Source organism: Sciurus carolinensis, chromosome 17 (assembly GCF_902686445.1).
Source record: "Sciurus carolinensis chromosome 17, mSciCar1.2, whole genome shotgun sequence".
Classification (NCBI taxonomy): Eukaryota; Metazoa; Chordata; class Mammalia; order Rodentia; family Sciuridae; genus Sciurus; species Sciurus carolinensis.
The window spans coordinates 24,458,263-24,470,375 of NC_062229.1; positions in this window are offsets into that span (position 1 = coordinate 24,458,263).

Genomic DNA, 12,113 nt, shown 5'->3' on the forward strand with positions numbered 1-12,113 from the left:
TTCAAATGATGAATCCTTCCAATCAATCCTAACCTCCGGTTAGGTTTACAGCTCTCATAATCTAATCATTTCACCTCTGACTGTTGCTACATTGCCTAACACGAGCTATTTGGGGGGACACCTCTTATCTAAACCATAACACCCCTCACCAAAGGAAGATGCTTTCTTTCACTACTGAGATGCAAAGATTGCCCTCAGCTGTGCTTAGAACTTTTATAAGGCAAGTTCAATGTCAATAATGCAGAAATTGCCGGGTAGGGGGAGCCAACACATTTCTTCGGCTGATCCCAACCTCTTAGTCATGTAGACTTTGTGATACCTGAAGTATTTATATGGGTCACATGACATTTACAGACTTCACTTGGCTGCTTTTCTGGGATGGGCTCACCAGACCAGGAAAGGCCTTCCCAGGGCTGGTAGACAGAACTTCCTGTTTACTAACAACAATTTTCCCTCCCGATACTCCGCAGGGAAGGCTTCATTCCTGCCAAGACCACAAGATGTTTTCCAAGGACATGTTAGTTATGCCCATACCTCATGGTCAGAAGGAAGGTGAAAATACTAAAAAAAAAAAAAAAGGAGTGTTTCAATTTAAGCCAAGGAGGTCAATTTTCTATTAGAGGGATGAAGGAGAAGCTGAAACTAGTATTTGTGTATGTTATATTTTGAAGCATTTTATATTGTTTTGTGGGTCTCCACTGAAAGTCCTTGCATAAAATTATCTTCCCTGAAAAACCGAGGCTGAGAAAGACTGAGTAACGTGCCCACAATCCCACAGCTGTCAGTGGCAGGGCTGGGACTCACATCTGCTTAATCTCAAAGCATGAAAGTGTTCTTAAAGCTGCATCGTGTCTGGCTGAAATTGGCCCATATGCTGGGCATATTAAATATAAGTGGTAAGCATCCACATAAAACATGCTTAACGTGGCACAATTTGAGCCACACTTGTCTAAAGTGTGTCCATGTCTTGAGTCACCGTTTAACAGGGAGGAGGTAGGAAAGTCAAAGTTACATCCTTGATACTTAAATAGAAAACAACTACTAGCCAATGTAGTCAGTTAAAGAACAGATGACCACATAATGTCCAGTTGGGGTAAAGTTGTAAGGGTTTGCTCAATAGAGAGTGAGGCTTGGAGTCAAGACTGTAGGTTCTGGAAACCTGTTGACCCCATGGGACTCCTGACAGCTCCATTAGCTGTGAATCTCAGGGCAAGTACTCAGTCTCTGTCCTGAAGTGACTACGGACTGCCTGGAAAATAGGAAACCCTCATGAATGTACAGCCCAAGGGACCACATCACTAAGGAAAGATAGGGAGAAAGTGCACAGGGCCAAGGTGACAGAGGTGTGAGGACCCAACAGCAAATATTCCAACCTACTTTCCCTGAGAGATGCTAGTCCTTGAAGATCATGATGTCTTTTAGTTTAGTTTTGTTTTAAATTGCCACCATAAATAAAGAGGTCTCTGAAAGGCTGGGCCAAATCTCAGGGAAGTCTCACGGAAGTTGTAACCTCTTGAGAGACTGTATCCCTTATTCCACTGACCCTGGTGACTATAACTGTGCGCAAACCTGGGCTCCTTCATTGGGATCAAGGGGACTGTTAAAAAGGAAGCGGCATCTTCTATCACCTTGCATATTCTCTCAGCAAGTCCCATCCCAGGCCTGAATGTTGACTCCCAGCTCCTCTTCACCGATGGCAAGATCAAGTCATGATTAAGATCCTGCTACGATAAACACTGAATACAGCTGGGTGCAGTGGCACCACCTGTAATCCCAGCGACTCTGGAGGCTGAGGCAGGAGGATCATGAGTTCAAAGCCAGCCTCAGGAACTTAGTGAGGCCCTAAGCAACTCAGTGAGAGCCTGTCTCTAAATAAAATACAAGAAAGGGCTGGGGATGTGGCTCAGTGGTTAAGCCCCAGTACCCAAAACAAACACACAAAAGAACTTGAATACAGATCTTTGTTTTTTTTTTTTTTTTAAAGTGTATATTTAGAATTAGACAACTGGACTCTGTCTAGATGATCCCAGTTTTGTTGGCAACATGCAAAGCATCATAACCAGAAGCCAGTCGAACATGTGCCTTCTCTCTATCAGGCCTGATCAGGGTGTTAACCTTGGCCACATCAATGTCATAGAGCTTCTTTCCAGCTTGTTTGATCTGGTGTTTGTTGGCCTTGACATCCACAATGAACTCAAGTGTGTTGTTGTCTTCAATCTTCTTCATGGCTGACTCAGGGGTCGGGGGAACTTGATGATGGCCTAGTGGTCAAGCTGGTTTCTCCTGGGGGTGCTCTTCTGAGGATATTTGGGCTGCCCCAAACGTAGGTGATGTGCGAATCTTCTTTTTATGGCTGTGGATGCCCTTCAACACTCTTTCTTGGCCTTCAAAGCTTTTGCTTTGGCTTCAGCTTGGGGAGGGGCAGGAGCTTCTTCCTTAGCGTTCGGCGCCATCTTGGTGAAAACCTGAATACAGATCTTGTAGGACAATTTTTAGTGGACACAGTACTTTCCAGTTACATTATAAAATTTAATGGGTTATCAATGAGGATAAGGAAAAATGTTAAGAAGTACAACAAATAAAATCAAAGACATAAGACAAGCATGGGTAGCCCCCTAAACGACAATGCCTGCCATAGACCCCACTGGCACAGCCCCAGAACCTGGAGCTTCTGTAAGGAGCAGCCCCTGCCCTCTGATAGATGCCTCCCTCTGAGGCTGCTGGGGGCCCTTAGTCTAGAAGACTGAAGCACTCTGAGTGTGGGAATCTATGGGGAGTTGGAGGTCCAAACTGCTGGTGATTTATCTTCAAGAACCTTATTTAAAAATCAGCCATAGCCAAGGACAAGAGATGCCAACTTGACAGGGCCTGAGCTTTATAAATCTGATCCATATTCCATTACCTTCAGATCAGCAGTCCCTGTGGGGCTGTCGAGGGGGACACCTTAGCAAGCCGCCCTGGATTACACTAGCATTTTCACCAGAGTCTTCCATGTCATTCTCTGAAGAAAAAGATCCTCTGGCAGTACTTCTGGGAAGATTATTTTGGGTGAGGGACTCTTTTGGGATCTTTCCAGACACTCCACACAAAGCTGTTGAGTCCAGTCACATCTGCCCAGGCATGCCCATGGGTTCTAAGGGACAGGGCTCTGGAGGGCAGTGCTGCCACAGAGCAGCTCTCTGGCCAGCCCTGAGGCTGGCTCATGGAGACAGGTTGGCTGAAGGGAAGGTGGGATGGGGCCCTCTCCTTGCTGTCACCCAGGGTGGTAAGCAAACGCTCGTATAGGCTCTGGTGTGGCTGGCACCCGTGGAAACCACACACCTGGCCAGGGCTGCTGCTGGATCAGGGACCTGAGGTCCTCCAGAGACCCAGGCCCTCTCCCGTCAGTCAAGGCCTCTGATGGGGGCTGGGGAGATAGCTCAGCTGTTAGAGTGCTTGCCTCGCAAGCACAAGGCCCTGAGTTTGATCCCCAGTACCACAAAGAAAAAAAAAAAAAAAAAAAGGCCTCTGATGGTGTTAAGTGCCAATCAAGGTGTTGCCAGGGCACACCCTGGGAAACTGGAAGTCCAGAGGCCCAGCTAAGACTAGTAAGTCTGGGCTGTGTCAGAGCTTGGCCTTGGAAACCCACTTATCATCCTGAAGTCTCTCTTGATACATCTGTGCAATGAGGGATTGTAAGGCCATCTCCAGCTTCAGTATGCAGTGGTTTCAGAGTAGGCTCATAAACTTAAGACCACGAGTAGGTCTCAAGTGATCCATGAACCCCTCTGAGCATCATGTGTGCATTTCATTGTTTAGTTATTTGTGCATTTCTTTCTGAAAAGAGAGTTCATAGCTTCCTTAAGTCCTCAAAGGGTTCAGCGACAACAGTACTTACAGAGCATGCCTCGTGAGAGAAGAATCTTTTTTTTTTTTTTGCAGTCCTGGGGATTGAACCCAGAGGCTCACGGATGCGAAGTAAGTGCTCTGCCACTGACCTGCACCTCAAGCTCTTTTTATTTTATTTTTTATTTTGAGACAAGATATCACTCAGTTGCCTTGACTGGCCTCCAACTTGCATCCTCTTGCCTCAGCCTCTTAAGTATTTGGAATTACAAGCATGCACCACTGTACTGGATGGGGAAGCATCATTCTTAGTCTTTAAATGCATTAACTTATATCTAGTCCTCACATCAGCCTTCAGAGGTACAGAGAGGGTAATTAATTTGCCCAAGGCCACACAGTGAATATTTGGATGCTTTGGCCCAAGATCTTGACCACTACAGTACATGTAAGAAAGGAATGGCATTTCCTAAGAGTATCTGAAAACAAAACAAAATAAAACAACAACAAAAAAAAAAAAACCCAAATCTCATCTCTACTTGAGGCAGTGCTATCAAGGTTAATAAGGTGTTTTAAGGTTGAATTTCTCTTCTAATTTAATCATCAATGACTAATCATTAGGACCAGTTTTTCTCATTAAGAATAAACTATGTTGGTGCACACCTATAATCCCAGTAGCTCAGGTGACTGAAACAGGAGATCACTAGTTCAAAGCCAGCCTCAGCAACATTGAGACACTAAGCAACTCAGTGAGACCCTAAGATACAAAATAGGGCTGGGGATGTGGCTCAGTGGTTAAGTGCCTCTGAGTTCAATCTCTGGTACCCCCCCCCCAAAAAAAAAGAATAAACTATGTAATGAATCAATTGTGATAAATCAATAATAATGATTTAAATTATTAATAATAAAACCTTCTTAATATCTGTGTATTCATAAATTTTATAGTAGGTGACTGATCTCAGCTAATCACTATTTTTGCAGATCTCTGTAATTGTCCCATAATGCCCTCTGTAAAATCCATCTTGTTATTCTTCACAAAGATGGTTAAAGATATACCCAGGTCTTGCAAGGACAAATTAGTTTTTTTTGCTGTAACAGTACATTAGCTACTGTTACCCAAACATGCATTTATTTAAAACAAAAAAACAAAAACAAAAAACTAGATGTAAAGATAAGGGAGACATAAAGGATGACATTACTTATAAAAATTTTTCTGTAGAACAGCCGACATGGAGAAATCATTTCATTATAGTGAGGCTTGATGGCCTCTTTTAACTTCGTTATAATGCATTTATTCTGGAAACTGCAAGGTCTTTAAGGTTTGTGGCAGATGACTGCCTAGTTCTTTGTATGCATGCGACATATATAGTGTTTTAGTCAACTTTTTCACTACTATGACCATAAGACCCAACAAGAACAATTTTAGGAGTAAAAGATTGTCTGTGGGCTCACAGTTTCCAAGGTCTCAGTCCACAGACAGCCGGCTCTCTTCCTTGGGGCTCAAGGTGAGGCAGAACATCATGGCAGAAGAGTGTGGTGGAGGGAAGCAGCTGAGGACATGGCCAGGAAGCAGAGAGAAACTCCATTAATCTGATACAAAATGTACACTCCAAAGGCATGCCCCCCAATGACCCACCTCCTCTACCTACACCCTACCTGCCTTCAATTACCACTCAGTTAATTCCTTTCAGGGGATTGATTCACTGATTGGGTTAAGGTTTTTTTAACCCAATCATTTCACTGCTAAGCCTTCTTGCATTGTCTTATACATGAGCTTTTGGGGGGCCCCTAATATCTAAACCATAACATATGACTTGGCGAGGTTCTGTGCATTCTATGTCATACAACATTTTTGCCCATGTGTGTGCATTAAAAACTGGGATTGGGCTGGGATATGGCTCAGCGGTAGAGCACTTGCCTGGTGTGCTCAAGGCCCTGGGTTCAATCCCCAGTACCTCTAAAACAAACAAAACCAAACGGGTGTGCTGCACCCAGCTGTAATTCCAGCTACCCAGGAGGCACCAATTTAGTGAGACCCTGTCTCAAAATGAAAAGGGCTAGAGATGCAGCCCTGGTTCCACCCCAAGTAGTGATGAAAAAAGAAGAGCTAATTATCTTGGCAGAGGGTCCAATGGCTGTTCATGGCCAAGGATAAATTAGGATAAGGGGTCCCTGCCTTTCACCACCCCCAATTCCTCATCCTTTTCCCCCTCTCTCTTCCTTTTGTGGTTCCTTTTGTCCATGAGGCTTGCAAGGAGCAGTTCTAGGGTCCCTGGCAGCGGGACATGCAAGTGCCAAGGATCCTTACAGAACAGTGGGGGTTGAGTGGGACAGATGTGAAAACAGATCAGTGTGATAGAGTGTTATGGAACCTGAGAGACTAAATCTGTGTGAGGGGGTTCAGTGGGAACTCAGCTCTGCCCTTCCCATGCAGCAGGTGGAGCAGAGTGGGGAGCCCAGGCTATTTCTCCCTCACACATGTAAGATGCTTGCTTCCTGCAGCCCGGCCCTACCTGCACCAAGGCAGGAAGTACATTTCTAAAGTTCATGACCATTTAAGGCCTATTGACAGTTAAGCTAACTTTGAAATATGGGCAAGGCCTGGGGTGGCCAGTGTGTGGCCAGCGGGACCCAGGATGCTTTCCCATTGAATATCATGAGCTGGTTGATTAAGATAGGATTCAAAGCAGATTCCTCCTGACCTCTGAGATATACTTACTATGGGAAGCACCCTTCTGGAAGCTTCTTCCACCTTCGAGACTGCTCTGTAGTTGTTCCTTCTTCACTTGGTGAAGGAGTATCCTCAGATGCTTGACAGAGCTGGCCTTGTCCCTGTTCTCTCCACAGTTTATGGTACTCCCTGCCAGATCTTTGAGCTGCTTTGCCTGGCCCTTAGCTCTGTGCTGCCCTGCCAAGCCACCTAAGACACCAAGGTTCCATCTCTGTCCCTGTCCCTCCTGTCCTCTCTTTAATGGGCAGTAAGTCTTTTATTTATTTGTTTATTATAAAATTTAGGAGTGTAAGTTGGGCATGATGGCACACTACTGTAATCCCAGCAATCCAGGAGGCTGAGACAAGAGGATCACAAGTTCAAGGCCAGCCTGAGCTACTTGCTGAGATTCTGTCTCAAAATTTTCTAATGCTGGGCGCAGTGGCACATGCCTGTAATTCCAGCGGCTCGGGAAGCTGAGACAGGAGGATTGTAAGTTCAAAGCCAGCCACAGCCATTTAGCGAGGCCCTAAGCAACTTAGGGAGACCCTGTATCAAAATTAAAAAGTAAAAAGGGCTGGGGATGTGGCTCAGTGGTTAAGTACCCTTGGGTTCAATCTCTGGTACCAAAAAAAAAAAAAATTTAAAACAGGACTTGGAGATGTAGTTCAAGGGTAAAGCACCTCTGGGTTCAATCCCCAGTACCACAAAGAAATTAAAAAATACAAAAAGTAAATTAAGGATTGCATATACAACATATAAAAATCAATACAGTTGAATACTCTTCCAGTATTAATATAGGCAATGTAGAGGCGAATGATTTTGTTGGCTTTGGAAAACTTTTAAAGTGAGGCTTCTACAAATAGGTAGTTCCAAACCAAAACAATGAACTGACTGCAGTCTTCCTGCTTGCTCATCCAACACCTGGAAAGCCATCAGCAGTCCCCACTGCCTGGTAGTCTGCGGTAACCTGAGCCACCTGTTTCTGTTGCCCCATTTTCAGAGGGGAGCAGCCAGATGAGGACTGTCCACTCACACACTTTGGGGCGCTTTGGGTAGGAGGTGTTCTGGCAGGGGTGCATGGGTCCAAAAGGAGAATAGTGACAAATGGGAGTAGCTCATGGTTCTTTGAACACTGTGAACTGTGTGCTGAGCTGATCTGTGACAGGACACATCCGTTTCACTTAAAAAATATGTAATCTAGAAGGACCAGTAATAATGCAGCAGGGGAGTTATAAGGATGCCAATTAATTATTATTGAAGAAGCATGAGCGGGGCAGTGCACAGGGAAGGCAGTGGGTCTGGGGCACTGGGACAGCTCTAGGGACTCCATGCCCAACTCGATGGTCGATGGGCAAATACTGCAGCCACAGCCTGAGAAGAGCATGGTGATCAGGGGCTGAGACCCTGGAGGGATGAGGGTCTGGTCAACCTTCCAGTTAAGCCATGTATAGCAGCAGAGTGAGGGAATGTCCAATGGGAAGGAGGGATGCAGAGAGGAGTTGTACCCTGAGGTTAGGCGCAGACCAAGGGACCTTAGCCTAGGCTATGAATCTTATGTTTGCCAGGGAAAATCGACCAATCAGAATCCTAAGGGAAGTGGAATCAATAGCAAAGAGGGGGCTGTGATGGATCCTGGGTTTCCCCTCTGGAGACAGAGGCACTTGTTCCTGAGGTTGGGGCTGTTGGCTGCCTTGATTGTAAGGGAACCTCTCACCAAGGACATGCCCCGGCGGCAGATGCGGTGACTGGTCCATATGGCAGTGCAAAGGTCGGGTCCTTTGCCTGAACTGGAGACAATTCTGAAGGGTCACCCTGGCTCCCTGTCACATCAGCAGAGGTGACTGTTGCTTTCCGGCACTGCAATTTGGGCCTTGCCTCTGGCTGCTGCTGTTCCCCAGAGCACTCAGGAAACCGCCTCGCAGGCTCCAGGCCGCTCCGAGGACCCGCCTCTGTGACACATTCCACAGCATTCATTTACCCCGGTGTGGTGTTCCCTCTGGCTTTTCTTATATTTATTGATGTCATCAAAGTATAACTTTTCAGCAAAGTAGAAACATCTGCATCTAGCCACCCATCTTACTTTCTTTCCCTCTTTTTCCTTGTAATTTCATAGTTGGTCAGGCTAATTCCTCCTTTTCCCATGAAAGCTTCCATAAATTTCACAAGGATTGTCATCATAATTCTTGCCTTAATTTGTAAAAATCTTAATTTCCAGCTGAGTGCGGTGGTGCATGCCTGTAATCTCAGCAGCACTGGAGGTTAAGGCAGGAAGATTGCCAAGTTCAAAACCAGCCTTAGCAACCTAGCAAGGCCTTAAGCAACTCAGCAAGACAGTGTCTCTAAATAAAATATATTTTTTAAAAGAGGGCTGGGGATGTAACTCAGTGGTTAGTGTATCTGGGTTCAATTCCTGGTAACCCCCCAAAAAATCTTAATTTCCCAACTATAAGGTTAATTACATGTGATTACAGACAGCTTAGAAAATTAAATTCCTCTTTCTAGAAAGGAACACTTAGCAGTCAGCAAGTGTTTTGAATGAAACAGGGCAAGTTCCAGAGATGTTTCAGATTTTGAATTTTTTATGAATGTATAACTAGTTATCTTGGGAATGGGAGCCAAGAGTAAACATGGAATGTTTCATATACACATTCCTGAAAGTGACTGGATGTGATATTTTCCACTTGTGCCATTTTTTTTTTAATACTTAATTCCATATCTTTATTTTGACTGTCTTACTAGGATTATTCTATTCTACACCTTTTCACTGGCAGTCTGGTGTTTTCTTTTAAAAATGTATGTACATTTTTGGTTCAGTAATGACACGTAGTTTTCCACTACTTTTTTTTTTGTGTGTGCCATGTTCACACTCAAAAATTTCAGAGTTTGGATCTCGGGTTTTTGGATTAAGAATGTATTGCCACTGATGTGATCCTATAATATGTGTAATCAGAAAAATGAGAGATTAAACTCCATTTAGGTATGATCTATCAAAATGTATAAATGCATTCTACTGTCATGTACAACTAATTAGAACAAATTAAAAAAAGAATGTATTGCCATATGACCCAGGATTAAAAGCAGGAACCAGAAACCAGAAGAGTTATTTGCCCACCAATGCCTATAGCAGTATGATCCACACTAGCCACAGGTGGAGGTGGCCTGGATGTCCATCAATGAATGAATGGATAAATGAAATGTGGTATAGCCATACGATGGAACCTATTCAGTCACACAAAGGAATGAATTTTGGCACATGCTACAACATGAACCTTGAAGATATGCTAAGTGAAATAAGCCAAACACGAAGGAACAAATGTGTGTGACTCCACTCATTTGTAGTTTCTGAAATAGTCTAATTCAGGCCTAAGTAGAAGTTACTGGTGGCTGGGAGAAGGTGACTGGGAAGTTTAAGGGGTGCAGAGTAATAGTTTGGGGTAATGAAAAAGTTTTGGAGATGATGGTGGTGACTGGACTTAATGTCATTGAACTGTATACTTAAAAATGACCAAAATGGTAAATATACTTTACCATAATAAAAAATGAGTTGATGTAAAAAAAAAAAAGGCCACAGTGATGTGGCCCCAAATCATCAAGTTGGCATGTGAATGCTCAAGTTTGGAAAACATTGTCCATCCTCACCTTCCATGCAGCCGTTATTCCCACGCAAATGACAAAAATAAAACTTTTTTTTTTCCTGGCACTGGGAATTGAGATCCCAGGGAAGCTCTAACTACTGAGCTATATCCCCAAACCCCTTTATTTATTTTGACATAGGTTCTGCCTAAGTTGTCCAGGCTGCCTTGAACTTCCGATCCTCCTGCCTCAGTGTGTGCCACCTCACCAGGCTTACTTTCCAATACTCTGAAATTTAAAAAAAAAAAAAAAAAAAAAAAAAAAAAAATTTCATTTATGGGCAAGTAAAAATATTTTCATATAGAAAATACGTGTTGAGGTCCTATTTTGTGCGGTTGCTACATTTGTTTTACTTCATTTAATTCTCATACTGTGACATACTCATTAACACAAATCCACAGAGAGGAACATGGGGCCACTGTCACCAGCCTCCACACCACTCTCCCTCCATGCTCTGCACTCTTTCTGCTGCACCTCACTGCAGAGCGAAATGCTCATCCTATTTCACTTGTTTCCCACTGGGCACTGAAAAAATTCTGCCTGTTCCAATTTTGCAACTGCAGAGGATTCATTTGGAAAAACAGAATTTGTGGATCAAGCAGTACCTACACCATGAAATCCCGTCCCCCAGAGTATAGCACGCTCACCATAGTGGAAAACAAAATGGGCATCTGCTTGGGGCTTGGGGCTCTTGTGGCTTCCTCAGTTTCAAGCCAGAACATTCCATATGAAAACAGATACAATGCATCCTCACATTGGAAAATACAGAAGTGCACCAGGGAAAAAAATCCACCCCACAAAGCACCATTCATCTCGCCACCTAGAAATAACTGTGGTTCTCATTTTGGTCCACAGTGTTCCTATTTTTTATTGTGCATATTCATAAACAGAATGTATTATAAAAATGGGTTTTACAATAGTTTTGTCGCTTGCTTTATGTCTGAAAACATTGCGAACATTTTCTTTTACAACTGTTAAAATAATTGCCTAGTTTGGAGAAAACAAAGTAACTTTTTTTTTATTGCTTTTTTTTTTGTTTAAATTTTTATTTTTACAGACTGTATTTTGATTCATTGGACACAAATGGGGTGTAACTTTTCATTTCTACGGTTGTACACAATGTAGATTCACACCATTCATGTAATCATACATACATAGGGTAATACTGTCTGTCTCAGTCTGCTATCTTTCCTTCCCCCACTCCCTCCTGTCCCATTTTCCTCTACACCATCCAAAGTTCCTCCATTCTTCTCTTGCCCCCACCCTGCCACCCCCGTCATTACGTGTCTTCATCCACTCATCAGAGAAAACATTTGGCCTTTGGTTTTTGGGGGCTTGGCCTATTTCACCTAGCATGATATTCTCCAAAAGTTAAACAATCTTGTTGGGAAAATTTAGACACAATTTTTACCCTCCAAGGAGACTTCATTCTCTTTATTATAATGCCTTGAGATAAAAAGGAGTCCTTGTCTTATAAAGCTTTCTATAGATGATGGGAACCGGCCCTACAATTGAGCTTTTTAACTTGCTTCTCTACATCCACTTAAACATCAATCAAATAATCCATTTTTACCCCGGTCTATCGTTCCCATTTGCTTCCCCTTTTCTCGCTGGCACACACACAACTTTTATCACTCTAGTGCTCGCCTCTCAACCTCCATTGCCTCCCCTTAAAGAGGCTTTCTTTTCCTTCATTTAAAATTACTGTCTTGCTGGGCACAGTGGTGCAGGCCTTTAAACCCAGTGGCTCTAGAGCTGAGGCAGGAGAGTGGAGAGTTCAAAGCCAACCTCGGCAACTTAGTGAGGCCCCAGGCAACTTGGCAAGGCCCTGTCTCAAAATAAGAAAAAGAAAATGGGAGGGCTGGGGAGATAGCTCAGTTGGTAGAGTGCTTGCCTTGCAAGCACAAGGCCCTGAGTTCGATCCCCAGCACCGCAAAAAAAAAAA